The 26,139-nt window shown below is 43.9% G+C and overlaps 1 protein-coding gene across 1 annotated transcript in view; it reads right to left on the bottom strand.

Moving 5' to 3' along the window:
• The window catches only part of FRMPD4 (FERM and PDZ domain containing 4), a 487,596-nt gene that overhangs the window by 108,127 nt on the left and 353,330 nt on the right, over positions 1–26,139 (bottom strand). The window lies entirely within an intron of this gene.

Consider the following 26,139-nt stretch of genomic DNA (forward strand, 5'->3'; position numbering starts at 1 on the left):
TAACAAGTCCTTAACAAACTGCTGTTGGTCACATTTTATTGTACCATATGTATTATCCAAACAACATTAGCTGAAATAGTTAAATGAAAAAAACATATCATTAAATGATCATAAATAAATTTTCAGGTATTTGTCGATGGTCATAACTGTACAATAAAATGTCAATTATTTTGTACTGTAAGCTGTGTTTTTATTTTACAATGCTGTAATTCCCTAAAGAAAGCCATGCTGAGTGGGCAAATGTTTGTTACAATGTGCTGTCATGATAACTAAGGGCTTGTGCCCTTGATGAGGGAGTCATAGTACTATATAATGCTGCTCTGAATCTGAGGGCTTAGATATGTTGTTTTGTGTACTATTTTAAATAGTTAAACTGTATTGTATATGTATACAGCTCCTAAACCTATATTTCCAGAAAAATAGCCCTGAAAGTATGTATATAAATTTAGATTCCTGGGACTTCAGGATCCAGTGAAACAGTATTTGTCCCAGGGGATACATTGTTAAAAAGGAAAACAAAATACACTGTCCACCTACTATCCATTTCTAACTTAACGGAATATCTAGGGAATACCTGTCAAAGGCAGGATTGGTGATATCAAGTCCTGAGAAGGTTCCCCTTATCCCTTCTCAGAAGACGACATGGGTAAATGGGAGAACCCACCACACCTGAAATACTCCTTTGCCCATGGATGCCCCCATTGTATGGCTTGCTAAATCTACCACCATCCCAATACCTAATGTGGCAACTCTGATAGGAAGTGTAAGGGGATTGTTAATTCCATCATTGTCACAGCCATTGCTTCTCTCAGATCGGTCTTCTCAACTGCTTGAGCTAGCTAGTCAAGAAGTGAACTGAACAGCTGAGTGAGAAGCTGTAATCCAGTGCTTCAAGAATTTTTGAACTTGGTACAGTAGATCATGCCAGGATGCTTTGTCCTTTTTGGGCGATGATGTCATGAACACAGCTCTTAGTCTGTTCTGTCATAAATACCATGTAGCAGGTTGAATTTCCCATCTCCATAAACATAAAGGAAAAGCATCACAGCCTCTTTTTTATGCTGGAGGATAAAAATTGTGGCCATGCAGAAATGTATCAGTCCTCCATTGCATGAAATTGATGGGCAGAATAGCATCCTGTCTCAAGGTGATTTTGTTTGCATGATTCCACTTTTGGACTTTCTATAACTGAGCAGTGCTCAGTGCTCTGCTTCAAGCTCAGACTTATCTTTAGAAAAAAAAACCTTGGTATTCTCTGTGACTATGATACAGCAGTGTCATACATAAACCACCAGGGGGGATCAGTAGTTCTTGGCAATGTTGGAAAATGTCAAGATCTTTCACTGAGTGAAGAGGTGTGTTCTGGTGATGTTGGCTTCTTAATCCTGAGGTAGAGAACACGCAACCCATACCCATAATACTGCAAAGCAGCAATACACACAATTATTAACTTTGCAAATTATCTTTAAGTCACATGTACTACCCTAAGCATAGCAGGACTCTTATTAAGAACAATTAGCTGTGAATGGGGAGACAATACATCTCCAACACATATGAAATAAATCCTCTCTCTGTGACGTCAATCCATGTTTTATATCCAACAGTCATTTTGGTTTGCATTGTGTAATAGCCAGGGTGGAAGTAGAGGGAGTGAATGCTCCCTCTAAAATAAATCTTGGCTTACTTGGCCTTCTTGCTCAACCTATGAAATGGGGGCAGAACTTTTTAATAATATAATCAGTAGATTCTGGACCCATCTTCTGCATCTTTAACTATTCCCCATCAAACTGCAATTCCAAACTCCCAAATCCATGAATATGACTTTGAGCACTTTCAGTACGGAGGACTACAGCCTTGTATTCACTGATATCCAGCTTTTCCAAGTCTGGGTCTGGCTCCTGCTTATATTAATGTTTGAGAGCCAGTATCCAACTGTTAACTGACGGATTCCCTACAGATGTATCCACACATACTTATCCTTAATGAGCACCAAATAGCCCCATTTATCCCACCAAGGACTTTGCTACTTAGCCACGCCAAACAACGAATCCTAACTACATAGTACACTATATGCGAACTGAGACGCAACATTGAGGAAAAAAGTAACACAATGAAGGAAAAAGTATCAAGTTTTAAGAAAAAGTAGCAAAGTTGAGGGAAAGTACACAGCGCAGGTCTAATGCGAGTGACTCATGCCATAAAACATTATACTTAATTTGTGACTTTAAACCAATTCCTTTGCATCAAAAAACTAGCATACTATTTGCGAACTAAAAAGCAAGATTGAGGGTAAAAGTATCAGGAAAAAGTAGTATACTTGAGGAAAAAGTGCACAGTACGGGAATCATGCTGGGCTTCTCACAACACATGGTAGAAAAGGGATAGGTGTACGAGAACACAGTTCTACCTATAGTACACCTAAGCTCCAGTCACATGACTCACAGTCCTGAGAGCCCTACCTGGGGTTCACCTTGACCTCCAAACTGTTCTATTTGTAGCGTGTCCCAAAGTCTAAAGATTGCTCTAGGACACTCTACTAACACTATCACTACTACATCTGAAGAACTGCCTGATCCCAAGCGGACATTTCCTACATAAGACTACACAGTGCTGCCACAGTTGTGTGAGTACATTTACTGTAAAACAGACAAAAAATTTACTCCTATTTTCGCCCTTTGCTCCCCTGGATATTCCACTGCTAGCAGTAAGTCTCCCACCTCCTTCTGTCTCTGGAAAATACATTATTTCCACTTCTTGGCCTCATAAAGAATTTAGAGGCTGGGAGATATACAGAAACTACTAAACAGCTTCTTACTTGATTAAATGTGAATTTTCAGTATTTTTCTTATTATATGAAATTAATGATGCAATGAATAATAGAGCCCTTTGTTCAATGGATGCTGTTGACTGCTTTATGCTTTACGTTTGAAAATGTCTGTGTATATATGTTCATTCAAGCCCATAATTGTTTTTACAAGATAATTAAATTAGCATGTACAGTAAGTTATGTCTCAAATATGATTTAACTTAATTCTGAGGATAACCTGCCCTGAGCATTAATATCTTCTATAACTTCTAGTAATGTGATTGCCAATCAATGGACTATAATTCAAGAATATATAATGTGAACATATTTTTGATTTTTTAGCATCAGTGACAATTAATTTTAACACAACAAAGACCATTTTAAGAAGTATGTTTTATTAGTAAAAAAAAAACACTATACAGACATGATTAACTCCAGTACAGTATAAAAAGTAAATAAGCAAAAATAAACTTCCATATTGTGCACTGTTATAGGTTTCACAAGCTCTTGTTCTGTGTTTATTCTGCCAGGATCCAAAGTACAGTTATTTATTTATTACTACTACTACTCACTAGCATAACTAGGGTATTTGGAGCCCAGGGCAAGATGAAAAATGGAGCACCCCCCTATGTGCAAGGGACATGGCCACTAAAAGCATGACACCACCGTTTCTCGTCACTCTGGGAACATTCCTTTCCATTCCATATGCACCTTATTGCCCCCAGTAGTAGTGCCCCTTAAGCAGTGCCCCCCTGTTGTAGTGCCCATTATGCAGTGCTGCTAGTAGTAGTGCCCCTCATGCAATGCCCACTGTAGTAGTGCCCCTTATGCAATGTCCCCAGTAGCAGTGCCCCTTATGCAATGCCCCCTGTAGTAGTGCCCCTTATGCAGTGCCCCAGTAGCAGTGCCCCTTATGCAGTGCCCCCAGTAGTAGTACTCCTTATGCAATGCCCCCTCTTGTAGTGCACATTATGCAATGCCCCCAGTAGTAGTGCCCCATATGCAGTGCCCCCAGTAGTAGTGCATCTTATGCAATGCCCCCTGTAGTAGTGCCCCTTATGCAGTGCCCCAGTAGCAGTGCCCCTTATGCAGTGCCCCAGTAGCAGTGCCCCTTATGCAGTGCCCCAGTAGTAGTACCCCTTATGCAATGCCCCCTGTTGTAGTGCACATTATGCAGTGCCTCAGTAGTGACCTTAACATATAGTAGCCAGGCTTATATAGGGTTCCCAGTAGTGCCCCTAATGCAGTGCCCAATATATAGTTCCCCTTATATAGTGCCCCCTATGCAGTGCCCCAAGTAGTAATGCCTTTTACACATAAAACAAGCAGACACACACAGACAGACAAAATTACATTTAAATGAATCCACGCTCCTGCTGCGCCCGCCGCTGTCCGCTGCTCCTGTCCCGCTTGGCACTATGGGAGAGACGTCATGACGTCTCTCCCTTCACCCTTTGCGGGAGCCGGAAGATGGAGCTCATGAGTAAGCTCCAGCCTGGCTCCAGCCCAGGGTGCAGCAGCCAATACGAGTCTGTCTGACTTTTATTGGCTGCAGTGCTAAAACAAACACACTGCCGCGGCCGTGTTTGTTTTAATGTGTAGTGCCGCGAACTGCACTTGTCCTGGGCTACGGCCGGCAACGCCCGCCACACCGCCGGGTCCGACGGCACCCAAGGCACGTGCCTCGCTCGATCCTCCCACATTACGCCACTGCTCCTACTATTATCATCTATTATCATCTGCACGGATAATCTTCACTAATATAAACAAAACATTAAAGCTACAGTGTAAATAATATTTTTTATAGCCACAGGATTATATGGAAGTGTACTTGTTTTTAGGACCAAAGGCCATAAATTCAAACTGTATATCAATAACATTTTCAAAATCTTCAAATTTAAAATTTGTAAATAAAAATGTATCATGTCCCTTTAAATCAGTGATTCCCAACTCCAAACCTCAAATACCCCCAACAGGTAATGTTTTCAGGATTTCTGTCTGCTGGGTCAGTAATTATCCCACTTATTTCCTTATGTACACTGAAGTTCATGGCCGTCGAGAGTGGGGATGTTCCTGGGTACTGGGAGGGTGTGGCCAAATGTGGGAGACATGGCCCTCCCCCCAAAAATACTAAAAAATACTCTGAGCCGCATGCTGGTAAGGGGTTGCACCTTGTGCTGTCTCAGCCAGGGGCAGATCCAGGGAAGGGAGCATTAGTGCGATCGCTTAACACTTCTTTCCTGCCCACTACTGAAGGACTCTGTATAGCAGTGATGTGCTGTGAGATCAATAGCTGGGGAGGCACACATGGAGATGAGTCTGAGTGCTGGAAGCCTGTCTTACCCCCCACTTCCTGTAACTCTCCTCTCACTATAATAAGCTTCAGTGTCCATTGATTCTCCTACCTGCATAACTGTCTTCTCTTGCTACTGCTGACTTATGACACATCCAAGGTGTCCATCAGTGCTCAAGGCACGCCCCCCATACTCAGAGGCATGCCTCTATTAGCTCTCTTGCTGTGCAGCTTACTGCCCCTGGTGTAGTTCTGCCCCCAGCTCTGCAAGCAGTGTCTGACTATACAGAAGCAAAGCTGAGTTGTTGCTTCCTCATCTCTCATCTCCCTGCAGTCCTAGAGAGCTCCACAAAACTGGTGAGTGTTAACTATAAAAATTATTACAACAAACAAAGAAGATTATAAGTTATAAATATCTTCTTTGTATTATTCTAATAATTTTTATATCAAATCTCATGAGTATGACAGGGGAGGCTCTTCCTCCTCTGCCAACCCTGATAGCACGTCCCTGCTGTATAGCAGCACAGTGGACATCATGCAGGGGGAGAGAGGAGACTGCTGCTACTCAGTAGCCTCCCTGGGCCCTGCGCAGCCCTGCTCACAGCTGTCTCCCCACTGTCTCACAGCCTTCTTCTCTAGCACTTCTATGACAGCCTTCACCTTCAGAGCTGTACTTGTGTTCTGTTTATATTTTGGTTACTGTATTGTAATGTAATGTTCTGTGTACTGTATGTACGGCGCTGCGGACCACTTGTGGCGCCCTATAAATAAAATGTAATAATAATAATAGCGAGAGAGGCTGCTGCCACTAAGTAGCAGAACTCTCTCCCTACCGAATGTGCAGCTGACCCTGCCTACTTTTAACGCCCCTGCTGGAGTTGGGAACCACTGCTTTACATTAAAGATGAGCGGTTCGGTTTTTGCTCGGTTCAGTAACAAGTTATGATATGAGAACTGAATCATATTGACTATCTGGCTCTCACATGTTTAGGATAGCCAATAAGTCAAATCCAAACTTGCTAATTTGGCGAAAAGAACCAAGTAGAACCGAACCGCTCATCTTTACTTTAAATCAATGTTTTCAGTGGGATTTTTTTTTATTTTTACGTGTTTATTTTGAATTTTACTAAAATAAAATAGTACAACAATACAAAGAAGATATAGGGAATATACAAAAACAAAATATACGGATTTGCATAGAAACGTATAGGCACATATTTAGCAACAAACTCATCTGAAAAAAAAAAAAATACAGAGAAGTGAGAACCACTAAATATCAAAGCACTGTAAATAACAGTACAAAGCATAAGAAGAGAGCACATGGGAATCGAAAGAGCATAGAAAAGAGGAAAGGAGAAAATGAAGGAAGAGGAAGAAGAAAAGGAAGAGAAGAGGAGGGTGATGGAAGGGGGGGCAGGGTAAGTAGGAAAGAAGCCTAATCTGGGTCTATGTTACACGTTGGGGAAGCCTAAACAAAAATCACCATGGCAGAATGAGAAAAACAAAGGTAATTGTTAAAGCAGGAGGTCTGAAAGTCTATGGGCAGGGTCCCATGTGGCATGGTGCTATTATATAAGAACCAGTCACACCAAACATAAGACACTTATGAGAGGTATTGTGGAGATAAGCAGATATCTTCTCCATGGCTGCCATGTGCCAAATCTTATTTATAAGTTGTTGGCAAGAAAGAGGGTCAATACCCTTCCATTGTCTTGCAAGTAAACATCAAGCTGCATTTAAAATATGTGAAGAGAGCTTAGCAGCATGTTTGTTAAGGCCCTCAAGCCAAGGAAAAAAGACCAGGGAGACTTAGTCAGTGGTACTTTAAGAACTTCTGATAGGAGACTGGTAACCCCATCCCAGAATTGGGCTATTTTAGGGCATGACCACCATATATGTAAGTAAGTACCCACTTCGCCACAACCTCTCCAACACCGGTCAGAGGCTAATTGATACGTTCTGTGCAAATGGGCAGGTACTAGGTATCATCTATAATAAACCTTGTAGGCAGTCTCCTTGATTAAGGAGGATATAGAGGACTTACTGTAGATACCCTCTCCCGCACCTCCTCAGCAGGTGGACTCCCTAGATCTGATGTGTCCGGTAGTTTAACATAGCGCAAGAGGTTATAGAGAACAGATATAATACCTTTCATGAGAGGATTCTGGAGACACAAATTGGTAAATTTACTAAAGTGAGAGTTTTTAGAAGTGAGTTTTAAAAGTGATGTTGCCCATAGCAACCAATCAGATTCTACTTAACATTTAACTAGAACCTTCTAGAAGATAATATCTAGAATCTGAAATTTGCCCCAAAGACTCATATGAGGTTAGCGATTAATCAATAGACCTAAGGGGAGGGAGTTAATGAAGTGTCGCACTTGAATGTAAGCAAAAGTATTGATAGAAGGTACATCAAATTTACTCTGTAAGGAACCCAAAGAGGCGCACTCACCCGTATCGAGGAGATCAGATACCACCCTAACACCACCTTTTATCCATGAAAAAAGCGAGATTGAAACCCAGAGAGAATGCTGGATTAAACCACATAGCAGTAATGGGGGATGGATAGGAGGTAATGTTGTAGTGAGATTTACAGTGATCCCAAACAGAGCATGCAAAGGTAATAACCTGGTGTGAGCAAGTAGACTGATGCCTATCACATGCAGCTATTCCTACAATAGAAGACACAAAGGGGATACCACAGGAATTAGATTCAACTTCCACCCACCTAGGAATCTGGGAAAATGCAAACCAAGCTATTGCCTGACTTAAATGGGTAGTGTAGTAATAGAGATTAAGATCAGGAAACCCGTTGCCACCATTAGTAGTAGGGCGATGGAGTGTGCAACAACTGATACAGGGAGGTTTGGATTTCCATACAAATTGGACAAACCACCTGTGTAATTGTAATAGAGCTGATTTAGGAACAGCAACAGGGAGCGTCTGGTAGAGGTAGAGTAGTCTAGACATAAGGTTTATCTTAACTGCCACTATCCTGCCCAACCAGGAAATGATTAGAACCTGCCATCGGAGGAGGTCCAGTTTAATTGTTTTAAGAATAGGGGAAAAGTTTGCTGTGTATAGGGTGTCATACTGACCTGTTCTATAAACTCCCAGATATTTGATTTTAGAGGGGCACCAGGCAAAGTTATAATTGTGATGTAGGAGATCTAAGACCCTGAGTGAAATATTGAGAGTGAGGGACTCAGTTTTACAAAAGTTGATCTTGTAGCCCGAGTGTGAACCATAGTCAGCCAAGATCTGAAAGTTTGGGGAGAGACGTATAAGGAGAAGTTAAGGTTAGGAGAACGTCATTGGCAAAAAGGGACACTTTATATTCTACATTTCCGAGTGAGATTCCACTAATATCTGAGTCGAGGCGGATTTGAGCTGCAAAGAGTTCAATAAGCAAAGCACAGATCACTGATGACAGAGGGTACCCCTGTCTAGTGCCATTGGTTATAAGAAAAGGGGATGAGAGAAGATAATTCACGGAGACCCTAGATGAAGGGGTAGAGTAGAGGTCCTGAATGCCTTGGAGAAAGTCACCACCTAAATCGAAGGCCCTCAGTGTTTGGACCATGAAGGGCCAGTAAATCTGCCCAAAGGCCTTCTCAGCATCTAGGGAAAGCACCAGGGCAGGAATGCAGGCAGAATTGATGGAGTAGATGAGACTGATAACTCGTCTGGTATTTTCCCTTGCCTGCCTCCCAGTTATAATGCCAAATTGAACATTATGGACTAATTTGGGCAACACTGAGTTCAAGTGGTTGGCAAGGATCTTAGTGTATATCTTGACATAGGTGTTCAGCAGCGAGACAGGTCTGTAATGAGCACAATTGGAGGGGTCTTTTCCATCTTTGGAAATAACAATAATCCTAGCCTCTATGGCCTCCTTGTAGAAAAAGCCACCAGACATCATGCCATTGAACACCTCAGCAAGATAGGGGGAGAGTAAGGAGTTAAAAGATTTATAATACGTGGGTGTACAGCCGTCTGTGCCAGGGGCCTTATTTGCCTTAAGGTTCTTGATCACTTCTGAGATCTCCTGCGCCTCAAGTTTGACACATAAGAATTTAAGGCCAAGGAGGATAGTTTAGGTAGATGGCAACTGGTCAAACAGTTCTACATAGAGGCCCTGATTCAGAGCCAGATGCTCTGAATCAGGGCCGTCCCTCTTACTTTTTGGAGCGGCTTCCTGGCCGCTCGCATAGCTGTGGGTGACCACCCACAGCTATAGCGAGCGGCCAAAATGATGGTCGTGATGGTCAAGACCATCGTGACCATCGGGCTTGCGACGAGACCCTTGTGGTAGGGTCTCGTCTGCCGCAAGCCCTGGAGTGCTTTTGTCCCTATCAGAGCCAAAAGCACTCCCACTGACATCACTAGTGATGTCAGTGGGGCTGGCCCCAGATGGTAGACATTCCCATGGGAACGCTTCCATCTGGGCAGCCACGCCCCGGCACGCCCACCTTTGGTGCGAGACCCATAACGACGGCCTGGCCATCGTTATTCGGGTCTCGCGCATGCATGGGCAACATCGACCCGCTTGCGTGCGCTCAGCGTTCGCGAGCGGGTCTGAATCAGGCCCAGAGTCCACTGCAGGGGGAGAGCTACCCAAGGGTGACAAGAGGTTATACAGCTTAGTATAGGATTTTCTAAACACCTCAGTGATACGCGTGGGATCCGTCAGATTCACTGATCAAAATTTCATCATCATAACATTGTTCTGTGAGAGTTTAGAACAGGGGTCAGGGAACTTTTTTACCTTTTACTCCAAAATATATTTAGATATGCCGACGTTACCCTCTTGATTTGAAAGGAAGGAAATCATATAGTAGTGCCCCCATATAATGTACCCTGTAGTAGTGCCCCTGTAGTAGTGCCCCCGTAGTAGTGCCCCATAGTAGTGCCCCCATATAATGCCCCTGTAGTAGTGCCCCCATATAGTTCCCCTGTAGTAGTGCCCCTGTAGTAGTGCCCCCATATAATGCCCCTGTAGTAGTGCCCCTGTAGTAGTGCCCCAATATAATGCCCCTGTAGTAGTGCCCCCATATAATTGCCCTGTAGTAGTGCCCCCATATAATGCCCCATGTAGTAGTGCCCCCATAGTTATGCCCCTGTAGTAGTGCCCCCATATAATGCCCCTGTAGTAGTGCCCCCATATAATGCCCCTGTAGTGCCAATTGTACAAAAAAAAGAAAACACTTACCATAATCCCCGCTCCTGCATCGGCCGCCGTCCTGTCTGCCTGGCTGCTCCTCGGAACTATGGGAGAGACGTCATGACGTCTCTCCCATAGTGTGCATGGAGAGAGCCGGAAACTGGAGTTCAGAAGAGAACTCCAGCCTCCAGCTAACGCGGCACTGCAGGGAAGGAGCCAGGCACCCCCTGGTAATAACATCTCAGCGGGCGTCCGGCTTAGAGCCTCCCTGCGGAACAGCCGGGCATGCATATGAATCATTCTATATTCATATGCATGCCCGGCTGTCTGTCCATTACCCCCAGGAATTTCATTTTTACCCCATGTGGGGTAATTTACTCCTGTTCCCTGACCACTGGTTTAGAACATAAACTGGATACCAGTATTATATCCCCTTTTTCATAAAATGTTTGGTTACGCCACTTAAGAGGTCTCAGCATTTGTTGGAAGTAGGAGGCCAAGCTCAGCTCTAGCAGGCACAAGTTTACAGTAATTATCATCCAAATCTGAGGTATTATGGATTCTGTCTAACTGAGCAACGAGGTCTATAAGTTCAAGGGGTCTCTTATTCCTAGAAAAGGCAGCTGACTTAATCAGAGCCCCTCGGATCACTGCTTTATGGCCTTCCCAGAGAAGCTGGGTGAGACAGTAGGGCTGGAGTTAAAAGAGAAATAGGGCAAAATTTACTAAGCGGCGGTTTGACAGCGGATTCTATTCTATTCTAAACCCCGGCGGTTTGGTGGCAGTTTCTATTCTATTCTAAACCCCGGGGGGTTGGTGGTGGTTTTGCAGTGGTTTCTAAATGACAGCCCTGTTCTATTCTATTCTAAAATGTGTTTTGACTGTGGTTTGGCGGCGGTTTTGCTTTCTGCAGATTTACCAAGGCCAAAACCGCTGCAAGACTGCCATCAAAACACATTTTAGAATAGAATAGAACAGGGCTGTCATTTAGAAACCACTGCAAAGCCACCACCAAACCCCCGGGGTTTAGAATATAATAGAAACCGCCACCAAACCGCCAGGGTTTAGAATAGAATAGAAACCGCCACCAAACTGCCAGGGTTTAGAATAGAATAGAAACCGCCGTCAAACCGCTGTTTAGTAAATTTTGCCCATAATCTTTAATCTCAGAGGCCAGTTGCAATGGTAGGGTAGGATTTACAAGGAGCTGACCCCCTGTTTTGGTTTTGGATCTGGATCTACCCTGGTTTTGGATCTGGATTGGTTTTGCCAAAACCTCACCTCTGTGTTTTGTTTTCGTGTTTTGGTTTTGGATCTGGATTTTTTCTTAAAAAATCATAAAAACAGCTAAAATCACATAAAATGGGCCTGTTTTTGTTCCTACAGTATAATTAACCTCAATGACATTTATTTCCAGTAATTTCCAATCAATTTGACCTCACAATGTTATTTGCTTCATCTACTTCAGGCCAAAAGGTTGCATCCAGCTAGCTGGCTGACTAAGCTAAGTGACAGTGGGCGGCACTAACGTGGCAGTTCAGTTTCTAATTTCCAACATGGATACAGTGTGTTATACAGTGTGGGTTGGATACACCAATAGTGCACTTACTGTGACAGTAGTGTCGGCAGAGCGGGGTTGCTGACGGTGTCCTCAGTACATGGAATGGCAGTGCTGCGGTGCTGTCCTCGGTGAATGGAACCGGTGATGTCGGCAGTGCGGGGGTGCCAGCGGTGTTTTTAGTGCAGGTTTGCTGGCTGTGTCGGCAGTGCGGGGATGCCAGCGGTGTCCTCATTGCTGACTGTGTCGGCAGTGTGGGGGTTGCTGGCGGTGTCCTCAGTACATGGAATGGCAGTGCTGGCAGTGTTCTCAGTGAAGGGTACTGGCGGTGTCGGCAGTGCGGGGGTGCCAGCGGTGTCCTCATTGCAGGTTTGCTGACTGTGTTGGCAGTGCAGGTGTTCTCAATGTAGGGTGCCGGTGGTGTCGGCAGAGCGGGGGTGCCAGCGGTGTCCTCAGTGCAGGTTTGCTGACTGTGTCGGCAGTGCAGGGGTGCTGGTGGTGTCCTCAGTGTGGGAGTGTCGGCAGTGTGGGGGTCGCTAACAGTGTCCTCAGTATGTCGGCAGCGGTGGTGTAGGCAGCGGGGGATGCTGCCATTGGGGTGCCGGCGGTGTCGGCAGCAGGGGGTACAGGCAGTGTCAGGCGGCGGGGGATGGCAGGCGCCATCTTCTTTTCTTCTTTTGTGCTGTTTTCAGTGGGCTTAATGCTGACTGGCTGAGAGCCGTGACAGACGGCTCTCTCAGCCAATCAGCATTAAGCCTGCTCTCGGGTCAGGGATCCGGGCCAGGCAGGGAGATCCGAGCTGTGCTCAGATCGCCCCGAATCCCCAAAATTCGGGTGGGTTCGGATCTCTGAGATCCGAACCCGCTCATCTCTAGTATTAATTGTGTGGGGTCAACACATAGGAAAATCATATCTAGCCTTGTATGGACATCTTGAACAGGTGAATAAAAAGTAAAATATTTAGCAGTAGGCTCTTTCATGCACCATGCGTCCAATAGGAGGTGTTCAGAAAGAAACTGTTGCAAGGCGTCTGAATTAGCATGAATAAAGCTTACAGATGAATGTGGGAGATGTTTAGATCTATCAAGGTGTGAATCTAGGTTGGTGTTGAAGTCACCCGCCACAACCATTCTACCTCTTCTATGTTGGGACAACAGCGAATTTAGAGTGCGAAAAAAGTGTGGTTGTGCGGAGTTCGGGGCGTAAACATTAAAAAGGGTACCATATAACTCCCCAACCAAGAGAAGATAGTGCCCCTCTGGGTCCCGAATGACTGTTCAGAGGGATCTTTTGACTATTTAAACTGGAATAAAATACACACCATTAATCAATAGACAGTGAGAGACAGAACATTTGTATCCACATAACTGTGAAAAACCCTTAGTACTTAATGTAAATGCTGGACCGTCATGGTGTATATTGCACAATTGACAGGTGTGCCAGATTAGCCCACCCCAGAATCTTGTGTCAGCTGGCTCCCATTGGCCAAAACTAGCCAATGGGAGCTTTCTGACACAGGAGTGAGAGTCTGGGGGTGGGCTAATCCAGCGCACCTGTCAATCACACAAAGACCCAGCTGATCCCTCCATGGTGAGTTTAAAGATCATTCTCTAGCAACAGCGTTTGGAGTAGACAGAGGGCTATTTCACACACGCTGGTTTTCATCGACCGGCAAATAAACTGCCATTTTTTTGCCGTGTAGTAAATTTAATTAAGTATGTAAACGGATGGGTCCTTTCAGACAGCACGGACATGGTATGGTCGCCATGTTACAGCCGGGATTATCACTGACAAGGACGGCTGCCGTGCCGTGTCTGTGCCATCACTGCAAGTCAGTGAAACAGAATTTGCAATGTTTCCTTTCACACATATTGGCTTTTCTGAGCTTCTACCCACCCACAATGCCTACTACTGTACATTAAGATAACTAATGACAACATTAAAAACGGCTCAAATACGTTGCATGTTAAAGCACAGCTTTGGCCAATAGGACAGTTTTTTGCTGGCCAGTGAAAACTGCCCTTAATTTATTATTTAAACAGCACCCACCTTTTCAGTTTTGCTAAGGGTTGCAGTGAGGGGCATATTAAGAGAGGAGGGCGCCCGTGTGCAGTCTCCCGTGTGCAGTCTCCATTCGGGGCCCCCTCCTCTCTACTAGGTGACCGTCTGGGCACTAGAGTAGACTTTAGTGCTATGCCTGAGTCTACTGCGCAGGTTACCAGGGAAATAGAGCAGCCATTTTCCCAGAGGTTTCCCTACTGCGTCTGTGCAAACCGCCGTGAAAGTGGCTGCCGTAGCCATTTTCCAAGCGATTTGTACAGCAATGCTTTGACCGATGTGGGACTCAGGAGAGATACGTTTTTAATAATTGGGTACAGGATGTGCGGTGTGTGCCCCCCTGGTACCAGGGTCCTGTGTAGACCCTGCACCCATTATAGATACGCCGCTGGTTGCAACCCCCACCTTGCAGCCTCCGCTGATTAGAACCAACTTTTCTTTCACAATACACAAGAGGACATAAGCCAAATATCCAGCGACAATGCAAGAGAAAGGCTCTGCTCTCTGCTTTAACAAGATGATAACCTCAGTAAAATCACTTATATCCGACATAACCTATTTTGCACCACCTACTGCCCTTCTTATAGACCTTTATGGGGATTGCAGCCTTATTTCATTTCTAACGCAAAGCAAAGCATGATAAAGGTAAATTGCTGTAGATTATCAAAATTACTACCACAGCCACTGAACCGCCAATGGTAAACTCTAATATCTTTACCACAAGGTCTTGAGGGTCAACATTACAATGGTTGACACAGGTTCTTAGAAATAACATTTCTTCTATGAAGAGTAAAGATTACTTAATTATGATTTAAAGATCAGTCAAGATCTCAAAGAGTTGTTGCGAAACAAGAACAAGTCCTCAGAAGTGTGAATTATTTAAATGAATATCTGCCTGTTAATGAATCTTTTATAACTATGCTGACTTCTCCTAACATCAATGTCTGAACAAACTTGTCTACCAAAAGATCTTTGTACTTAATATACAGCGGGAAGTAAAATGAGACCCAAAAATGAATATTAGTATTCCATATCATGCAATGCAGTAATCAAGTTAATTCACCTTGAAAGTATTTTCATATTTAATCAGAGCCATTACCTTAGCTCCAGTACTATCACCAACTCACCCTCCTCCTCCCCACATCTGCATTGGTGCAACAGTGAGGGGAGGCAGCCAGCAGTCTGACACCAGCAGCAGTTTCTCACCGGGGAACAAAGTTCAAGTACATCCTGTCCCCCAAGCACCAACTCATCAAGATAGGTAGGTGCAGTGGGGGTGGCGCAGCTGACACAGCAGCCATCATATGAAGCTTGGCCATGACCGGAGGAGACAGCAGGATGGAGAAGCAGAGTAGCCCGGACAGGAAAGAAAAGGTAAGCATCCAGTGTGTGTGTGTGTGTGTGTGTCCAGTGGCAGTTACCAGCATAGTGTCTCTGTTGCCCTGACAGCGCCCAGTCACCCTCTGCCAGTCCTTAAAAACAGGTGTAAGTGCCAGTAGTACATGAACTGTAACCTCCCTGCCTGGCTACGCTGTATTTTCTCTGTAATGGTCTTATTGCATCTCTGTCTGCCCCTATGACTTATGTGACCTGCCATTGCCTTCACTGAGCTCTGAGCCTGATTCAGACCGGGTTGCAAGCGCTGAGCGCTCGCAACTGGGTCGAGCCTTGATAAAGAGCTTCCAGCTCGAAACGCGTTGGCGCTAGTCTGCAGGATCACATCCTTTAAGCCTGTGAGTGTCTGGACCAGGGTGCTATCCGGATCCCCTGTTTCCCCACCTAAATAGACACTCACCTACGTCACACGGTATGCATTGTATCACATATGGGACTTAAGTTTATGGACTACTTCGTTCCTAACATTCATTGCATAATCTGCTGCTTTATCTACATGTACAGTACATGTACTGTACATTCACTGTATACTCTGCTGCTATTTGTTTTTTATTCATTTTCCCTTAAGCAATGTGGGAAATTTTGTTTTATTCTATATTCATTAAATATATTTTTTAACCTTAAGCGCTAGTGTCACTTTAAAGAATTTTATATTGTGTAACCTCCCTGCGTGGCTACGCTGTATTTTCTCTGTAATGGTCTTATTGCATCTCTTTCTGCCCCTATGACTTATGTGACCTGCCATTGCCTTCACTGAGCTCTGAGCCTGATTCAGACCGGGTTGCAAGCGCTGAGCGCTCGCAACTGGGTCGATGGTGGCCCAGAGTGCATGCGCACGACGGAGCCGGCTCCGTTGTGCGCATGCGCGAGACCCGGATAGAGACGGGCAATTCGTCGCTCCGGGTCTCGCACCAAAGTGGGGGTGCTGTCGATGTTGAGTGACAGCACGCCCCCTTTGGTGGGCGGGCCGGGGGGGTGGCTGCCCAGACGGAGGCGTTCCCATGAGAACGCCTACCGTTTGGGAGTGGCCCCACTGACATCACAAGTGATGTCAGTGGGAGAGCTTTTGGCTCTGTTTGAGCCGAAAGCTCTCTGGCGCTTGCGGCCACGAGACTCTACCACAAGGGTCTCGTCGCAAGCCCGATGGTCGCGATGGTCTTGACCATCGCGACCATCATCCTTACCGCTCGCATTAGCTGTGGGTGGCAACCCACAGCAATGCGAGCGGCCAGGAGGCAGCTCCATAAAAAAAAAAAAAGACGCCCTGATTCAGAGCGAGCGCTCTGTCATAGCGTCCGGCTCTGAATCAGGGCCTCTGTACGCTCGCTGCAGGCTATTACTCCCGCAATGCTCTGGTTTGTCCTGAATAGGTTGTACCTTTACTCAGTAGTAGTCATGTAATATTGGAGATCTTTCTCCTGTTTTAAAAATGCACTTGCCTGTGCCCATCCTGTGTACTATGTATATAATACACATAGGCATCATTTTCTGGGTGTACAGTGCTCATTTACACCTGCTTTCTGCACAAACATCACCTGAGAGACACCCGTACACAAACCCCCTCTGGCGGCACGCTGTGCTTAGTACTTTAGTTTTCACCTGCACTGCAGGACAGACTCCTGAGTGGTAATAGATATACCCATAGGTGGAGCTAGACACACCCATTGGGCAGAACATGACACACCCCCTGAATGGCACACCGCGATTTGCGCAGCACATTCTACTACCAAATATAACTTTTTAAAAGAAGGCAAGTATGTAATAAATACTGACAAACTGATTTATTCCAAATCTGGTGAGTATATATATATATATATATATATATATATATATATATACAGAGCCGGCAGCAGTGTTTGGGGCACTTGGCAAACGGCAGCACGGCTCTGGCTCTTCAGATTGGAGCTCAGCTCAAATCGGGCAGCTCAGCATGCAGCAGGTGGGCAGCCAGCAGTGGTAGCGGGGAGCAGAGAGTGGGCAGCCGGCAGGAAGTAAAATTGAAGCTGGAGGGCTGCAGCACATGCCCAGCCACAGCAGGTTTTCCTCCCATGGGCCTTTGTGGAGTCCAGGAACAGCAGGCTGCACTGACTGACAAATGCAGGGGTGGACCGTGGACGTAAGCTGCATTCTCATTTTCTGCCTGGCAGAGTGTTTTGAAAAATGTCATTTTGACTAAGTTAACTCAGCATGTACAGTATGTTTGAGAGGTGTTGTGCTGAATGCTGTGAGGGGTGCTATGTGTGCTGGTCGGGAGAAAGGTGATGGTTGTTGCTGGCTTAGCTGCTGCTGTGATCTGTGCTGATGGGTGAAGGGTTCTGTGCTGGGTTAGGGGTGTTGACATGCACTGCTGGACAGTGACATGCGGTGAGGACAATGGCTGGGCAGGCACACATGGAGATGGGTCTGAGTGCTGGGAGCCTGTCTCACCCCCTACTCACTGTAACTCTCCCCTCTCTACACCAGGGCCGAAACTAGGATTTTTGTCACCAGGGGCAAGACAGTAATTTGGCGCCCCCCCATGTAATTGCCCCTGCAGTAGTGCCCATATTGTAATGCCCCCATAGTAATGCCCATATGTTAATACCCCCATAGTAATGCCCCTGTAGTGCACACCATACAGTAATGCCCCTGTAGTGCCCATGCTCCCATATTAATGCCCCTGTAGTGCCCATGCTTTCATAGTAATGCCCCTGTAGTGCCCATGCTCTCATAGTAATGCCCCTGTATTGCCCATGCCCCATAGTAATATCCCTGTAGTGCCCTTACAGTAATGCCCCTGTAGTGCTCATGCCCCCACAGTAATGCCCCTGTGGTAATGCCCCTGTAGTGCCCATGCCCCAATAGTAATGCCCCTGTAGTGCTCATGCCTCATTAGTAATGCCCCTTATTGCCTATGCCCCCATAGTAATGCCCCTGTGGTAATGCCCCTGCCCCCATAATAATGCCCCTCTAGTGCAGCTTATTAAAAAAAAAAATACTTACCTTGAACCCCGCTCCTGCATCCAGCGTCGCGTCCGGTCCGCCGGCTGCTCCTTGGAACTATGGGGGAGATGTCATGATGTCTCCCCCATAGTGCCCGTGGGGAGAGCCGGAAGCTGGAGTTCAGGAAAGAACTCCAGCCTCCAGCTCCGGCTACACCGCGTCGCTGCAGAGAAGGAGCCGGGCGCCCGCTGGTAATAAATATTACCAGCGGACGTCCGGCTTGGAGCCTCTCTGCAAGCGCCGGGCTGGAGGTCACTGGCACCAGGTACAGCGGCTCACCCGGTGCACGTGCACCTCCAGCCCCCCCCCTAGTTGCGGCCCTGTCTACACTAAGGGGCATATCCAATTGGGTGTGAGGTTTAGCGAGTTAAAAACCTTGTGCCCAATTTAAAAATACAGCGGGTATGCGCGCTCCCGATACACGCTGTATTCAATTCCAAAAATACTGGTCGCGGGGTTTTCAGTTCTGAAAACCCTGTGGCGCATATTTTGTACTGAAAAAAAAACCACTTACCTTACCGGGGGTCTCCAGTAGTCTCCGCTGCTCCCAGCTGCCTCCCCTCTCGCTTCTTACTGGAGAGGTGGCTGCTGGGAGTCCCAGGGGCTGGAGGGAGGAGCAAGGGCTGCTGGGAGATGTAGTTCTCCCAGTGCCCATTCTGGTGGGGCCACACTAGCACTGTGGGGGCACACTGACACCGGGACACACACACTCATACACACTTACATACACCACAAACACGAACATACTCACCACTGCTGCAGAAGAGCCGGCTCCCGAAGCAGGATGAGGAAGACAGCGTTGCTGGAGGTAAGTAATTAAGGACTAATTAAGCTAATTGGATACTTCCAAATGCTTAATTAGCCCTCAGGGGGGAGCACTGCGGGGGTGTCAAAGCAAGTGTCGGTGATTTAACCTAAAATCAATGATTTTAGGAAAAATCACGCTTGCTCAGGAGGTGCGTGGAAAAAAACCTCCTGACGCGTGTTTAATAAAAAAACACACAGCTAATAGAATAGCAAAAAATCCGCACCTGCAGGAAAAACCTCACAGGTGCAAGTTTTTTGCTATTCTCACAGCCTATTGAATATGCCCCGAAGCTTCAGTGTCCATTGATTCTCCTACCTGCATAACTGTGTCTTCTCTTGCTGCTGCTGACTAAGCCCCGACCTCTAAACACTGCAGTGTACTCCTGGTCACTTGACTTATCCAAGGTGTCCATCAGTGCTCAAGGCACGCCCCCCATACTCAGAGGCATGCCTCTGTTAGCTCTCTTGCTGTGCAACTTACTTCCCGCGGTGTGGCTCGGTCCCCAGCTCTGCAAGGAGTGTGTAACTATACAGAAGCAAGGCTGAGCTGTTGTTGCCTCATCTCTCATCTCCCTTCAGTCCCTGGGAGCTCCACACAGCTTGTGAGTGTAAACTATAACAATTATTACAATAAACAAAGAAGTTGTTTAGAAATTATAAATATCTTCTTTGTATTATTGTAATAATTTTTATATCAAATCTCATGAGTATGACGGGGAGGCTCTGCCTCCCCTGCCTACCCTGGTGCTGGGAGATGGGTTCTGTGCTGGGAGAAAAATATGAGCACTGTTCATCCTCATTTGGCTTCAGTCTACACACATATTTTAAATGCAAATTATGAATAAGCTGACAGAACTCCCAAGGTGCTCATTAACTGATATGCTTGGGTGTGGTTCTGTCTCTTTAAGTCCATACCTGAACCCATGGAAGAAGCATAATTTGTATTTAAAATCTGTGTGATGGCTGAAGCCAAATGAGGCAGCGCAATGCTCATATTTTGGAGTGTCAGTGTAGGGACTGACCTGAAGGGGAGACCGTGACGTGGTTGGTCAGCTTGAAGAATAATTGCAATATTTTGTAACTAACATTCCATTGCGAAACAATGGTTCTGGTACGCTCCACAAACCAGGGACTTCACCTGGGCACACATAAGCACTACAGACTGGCGACACTAAGATAAATTAAGACAGTAAACAGTGGCTGAAAAGATTCCAATCAAATAGATAATTGAACAGCGTTAATTATCTAAAGTGTATTGCGTATTGCATGTAAATCATAAGCATTTATATAAAAGGATATGAATATCCATATAACAAATTCTATACAATAAATGAGTATAACATTAGAAAGATGAGGACTCTATATGGCTTGATTAAAGAGTAGCATAATTTATTCCTAAAACAAATATTCAAAATTCTATAATGGAAAATAATTCACATATGATATTATGTGAGCATTCAAAACCACTCAAAATGTAAAAATTTGTAAAAAATAGCAATAAGAGTTTCAGGGGACAGTCTCAATCCAATTGGAAAATGTAAATAATGACAGTCACTGGCTTATATAAGTGGGTCCAGAATTGTATCCAGCTAAAGGTATTTACCAGACTTGATCGATTGTCCGCAGCCTGAAGTATATGCAGGAGTTGCTGCACTGGCGTGCTGATGGTACAGGAAAAGACTGGAAAGTAGATAGTTGATGCTGGTCCGGAAGCAAATCCACAAATGCGTTTAGCGCCCCCCCCCCCATCATCCAAAGTGCTGTATTGGATGATGGGGGGGGGGGGGGCTAAACGCATTTCGCTGTGGCAAAACCCACAGCTTCGTCAGTAGCATATTCCCCAATGTTCAGTAAAGGTCTTTTTATACCCTCATGTGAGTCTAAATGATGAACAGCTGTGACTCGTTTAGTATTCAATTAATCAAGCCATATAGAGAACCAGAGCTAATCAGACATGAATCAACTTGTCTAAGTAAACATGTATTGTAGCAGTGTAAATGTCAAGGAAATTCAATGAATACATTGTTAATAGAAGTACCTCATTTCAATAAACAATGAAAACCATGTGATCCGGTTTGGCCTATGAGAGCTTAATGCCAGGTCACATGTAGTAAACATAAAACACATGATTCAACCTTGATGTAAAAAGTGACATTTGGTGTAAAGGGCCACGTGATGTAAATACAAAGTGTGTTCCCGTCCGCTTTATCCAGTAGATAATGGCTAACCGGACATGTGTGGCTGGGAACACGTAATATCAATACTAATCAAGTAATCCTTATTGTTGTATATATTTACTTCCATTATCGGAGTTGGTAGCAGAACGTATGAATCAGATCTAGACCAACTGGCTTATGTAGATACATGTTAATATTGTAAATATCAGAGATGTTCAATAAGTAAATCACAATCTATTTGTTTTCAATAAGCACAAACGGTGACTTCCGATCATGTGATCCCCATGTAAACCCCGTGATCCGATCTAACCTGTAAGGATATAGTATCGCGTCACATGCAGTGAGCACGGACCATGTGCTTCGACCTTGTTATAAAAAAGTATATTAAGTCACGTGATGTAAACATGGCGCGTGACGTCTACTATATCAAGTCACGTGATGTAAAGACAATGCATATTCCCGTCCACTTTGTCCAGTGGATGGTTATTAAGAAAAAGTTTCTAGCTGAAGACAGGTGATATAAACATTGGTCACATGATCACTCTAATTATATATATTGGCTCATATGTTACCATAATAGTGAGATAATGTAAATATATAGAAAATAATAATAGTAAGTTTTGATATCAAGGATCTAGGGCTCTATTTATTAACATTATTTTTACTAAAATAAAGTGAAAAAGGGTGTTTTCACACCCCTTTCAAATTATTTTAGTATCACCTATAGTATTACAGGGCAATTGGAGTAGAATTCGTAAAATTCTACTCCAACCCCTAAGTATCACTTATTTTTAGTAAGCAGATCGCATTTCCCATAATTGTAATGGGAAATATGATCTGACCAAAGTTACTAAAAATAAATTGTAAAAAAATACCGGAGAAAGCCCTGTGATAATAACGCCACCTGGAGGTAGCGTTATCCAGGGTCTCCCCCTTTTACCGGACTCCTACTCTGCTCTAAAAGGCAGAGCAGAGCCCGGAGCCAGTCCCAGTGATCAGCTGTGTGGTCTAAACAGACCGCAAGCTGATACACTGCAAAAAAAAAAAAGAAAAAAAAAAATTCACTTACCTAACTCCAGGGACCGGTGGTTGGGGCTTCGGTGATGACTCCCCTCTGGCCAGCTGGTCTCCCATGCTGCACTGTGGGCCGGTCATCAGGTGATCGGATCCCAGTGCAGTATGGGATATCAGCTGACCGGAGGCATGGAAGACATCACCGGAGCACTGATGACTACAGGTAAGTGCTAGCTATTAAGGGAGGGGCGGTTGCGGGGGGGTCCGCGATCGCAGGGGGCGGGGATTAGTGATGGGCCAGTCGGCGCATGTGTGGGGTACTAGTCACAGTATATTTTTGCAAAAATATCATGACTAGAGTGCGGAGGGGATTTGCAGGGACAGAGCTTTCTCGCAAGCTCTGTCCCTGCAAGGGATTTGTAGTAAATTCCTGTGATATTGCCTGAATTCACAATGCAAATTCAGTCGATAATGTCACACTACAATCTGCATTACAAATGCGGATTGTAGTAAATAGAGCCCCTAGTCCCATAATACAGTTTCTAATTGGTGATACTGGTTCATAGTGTACCTACAGTACAGCCCCGATACATATTACTGTATAGAGATATATATACACAAACTCAAATGGATCTAAATACACAATTGTTGAAATATACTTTGATCTTGAACTCCTAAGGTAGAGGACCTAATGGCTATTGGACTAATAGGCATATTTTTAGTATATTCAAAAATAATCCAATATTATAATATCATCATTCATAATAACAAATAATATCCAATATTCAAAAAAATTCATAGAGTAGTGGGTATACAAACATCAAGGATAGCACAGATGCAGAGATGTTATAGAAATTCTGTACTTCATGAGAAGTACTTCATGTCAATTATTAAGGTCAAAATATATAAATTGACTGTAGGAAAAGGGTGATGGGGCCCTATATACCTATAATCCTACTGGGCAAATCTATATAAATGTGTTTAATTCGATAGATTCATTTAGGCCATCTGGATATAAAGAGTTTAATTTAAGCATCCAGAAGATCTCCTGGCGACATAGGGTTTTAAACCTGTCTCCACCTCTCTGAGTACATTGTATAAGTTCAAGACCTACGATGTTCAATGATTGTGGGTCACTATTGTGTACTTTCAAGTAGTGAAGAAATAGACTATGTGTGGTAACTTTGTTAATGATGTTACGACGGTGCTCCATAAATCGCCTCTTTAGGGATCTTGTGGTTCGACCCACATATTATAATCCACATCCACATGTAATTAAATAAATTACATATGAGGAATCACAGTTTATAAAATTGGTGATTGTATATGGATTATTTTTATCATTGAAGATTATAATAGTAGTTTTTTTTTATGTATAAGAGCACGTAGTGCAACTAATTTTCCCACAGCGATGAAAGCCTGGAGGTCTTTGGGGAAGCCACTGTTCCTTATCTTTAGTTGTATCGATAGTTTTTGGATGTGATTTGAGGTGGCTTGGTGCTAAAATGGACTTTAAAGATTTATTTTTTCTATAAACCACAAAGGGTTTTGGAGGCAAAATATTTCTCAGAATATTGTCTTGCTGAAGAATACGATTATTTCTCTGAATGATGTCTCTAATCTGCCTGTGACAAGAGCTATATTTGAAAATAAATGCAATGTTTTTATCTTAATCTTTAATATTAGACTGTTGTTCCATAGTTTTAGTTTTCATATTTCTTGTCACAGGCAGACTAGATCTCTCCATGCTAGAGACCTCTTTTAAAGCCCTTTGTAGGATATGTTCTGGATAACCCCTTTTCCTGAAAGAAAGCAACATATAATTTGCTTGTATGTAGAAGCTATCTAAGGATGAACAATTTCTGTGTATTCTCATCAGTTGTCCTTTCGGAATATTGGATTTCCTTGGATAATGATGAGCACTATTGAAATGTAGATTTGATTGAGTATCTACCGACTTAATATAATTGGAAGAATGTATAGTGTGGCCTTTTTCCTCTAGAGTCACATTGAGGAAGTCTATATGATTAGGGTCATATTGATGAGTGAACATAAGATTAAAGGAATTCTGGTTAAGTGTAGAAACAAAATGTGAGGCAGAGGATAGATCCCCATCCCAAATAAAAAATGGATCATCAGTGTAACGGCCATAGAAGACCAGGTTTGCACCAAACTCATTCCCCCACACATGAAGGTCCTCAAACTCTCCCATGTATAGGTTCGCGTAGCTCGGCGCAAACCTGGTCCCCATGGCCGTCCCCAAGATTTGAAGATAAAAGTGTCTTGAAATAAAAAATAATTGTGTGTAAGAATGAAAGAGATACAGTCTAAAATAAACATCCAATGTTCCCGTTGGAGACCCTTATCTCGAGAAATTTTGGAGGATATACACTGTACTCCAAGTGTATGTGGAATGTTGGTATAAAGTGTGGATACATCCATAGTGAGGAAAGCATATAAAAGTTTCCACTCTATGGATTCAATTTGTTGTAAAAATTGGGTAGTATCTTTTAGATGGGATCTCAAAATGGGAACATAGGGTTGAAGAAAAGTGTCAACATAATGAGAAAGGTTTGAAGTTAGGGAATGGATACCAGAGATAATGGGGCGCCCAGGTGGTGAAGTAAGTGATTTATGAATTTTGGTAAGATGATAATATATAGGTATAGTCGGATGGGGTTTATAAAGAAATCGCCAGATTTCCCTCATTATGAATCCATAGGCAAGGGCGCTGTCCAATAAAGTTTTGAGCTCAAGGAGGAAGGCCTGGGTCGGATCTAAGGATAATGTACGATAAAAGGATTGATCGTTCAATTGGTTGGAAGCTTCTTTTAAATAATCGATCTTATCCTGAACCATTAGGCCTCCCCCCTTGTCCGCCTCCTCGATAATAATAGAAGTGTCCTTGGTTAGTAGATTTAGTGCTCTTTTTTCTTTTCTGGTAAGATTGGAGACCGGTTTGTCTCTTTTCACTTGATGGCATAAGGATTTAATATCCTCCAGAGTAAATTTATAAGAGGATTCAACTGTGTTGCTCTTTGCAGAAAAAGGATAAAATTCAGATTTAAGTTTTAGTTTATTTTGTAAATTCTGTGTATTTATGTCAAAAGTTTTAATGGTTGTACAGGGTTCAGTAGGGGAGATTCTACCTTCCTCCCAAAGATCCTCAAGCAAAGAGAGGGAGAGAGAATCAGTATCATCTAATAGAATCATCCTCATTCTTCTTCAGATGTTTGTTGGCAAAATATCTTTGTTGACATAAATTACGTACAAATTTATTAAAGTCTACAAATAAATCCAATATATTAGGATCCGCTGTAGGGGAGAATTTTAATCCCTTACTGAGTAAGGATATCTGATCATGGTCCAATTTCTTAGATGATAGATTGAAAACATTACATGGTGTGTCATTGGTCTGAATCCTGAATTGGGTCGGAATTGGATCGGAATCCTGATATTTTAGAATCTTTTTGGATTCTTTCTTATTGACATGGGTACCTCCCCTTCTGCCTCTAGGCTTCTGTCTCTTTGTCGTTTGTGATGTGGTATATAATGATGGGTCTTGAGGTCTCTTTCCCAATGATTGGGTAGTGGTCACTCCTCCTGAAAATCCTCAGAGACAATATGTTATCTCATTGCATGTTCTTTTATAGATGGTCTAGTTTTAGGTCTTGTTCCTATATATGGATGTCTCGGGGACTTGATTCTCATTTGGGTATTTGATACTCTTGGTGTTAGTTCTATAGAATGTTTATCAGTATTATAAAAATTGGACCTACTGTGGTAATTCTTGTCATTACCATAATGTTTATGTGTATATAGATTTATAGGGGGATTGGTATGTACAGTTTTATTATTATTCTTGTATGATCTAATCTTATTC

This window comes from Taudactylus pleione, unplaced genomic scaffold, assembly GCF_031769625.1.
Source record: "Taudactylus pleione unplaced genomic scaffold, aTauple2 ptg000265l, whole genome shotgun sequence".
Classification (NCBI taxonomy): Eukaryota; Metazoa; Chordata; class Amphibia; order Anura; family Myobatrachidae; genus Taudactylus; species Taudactylus pleione.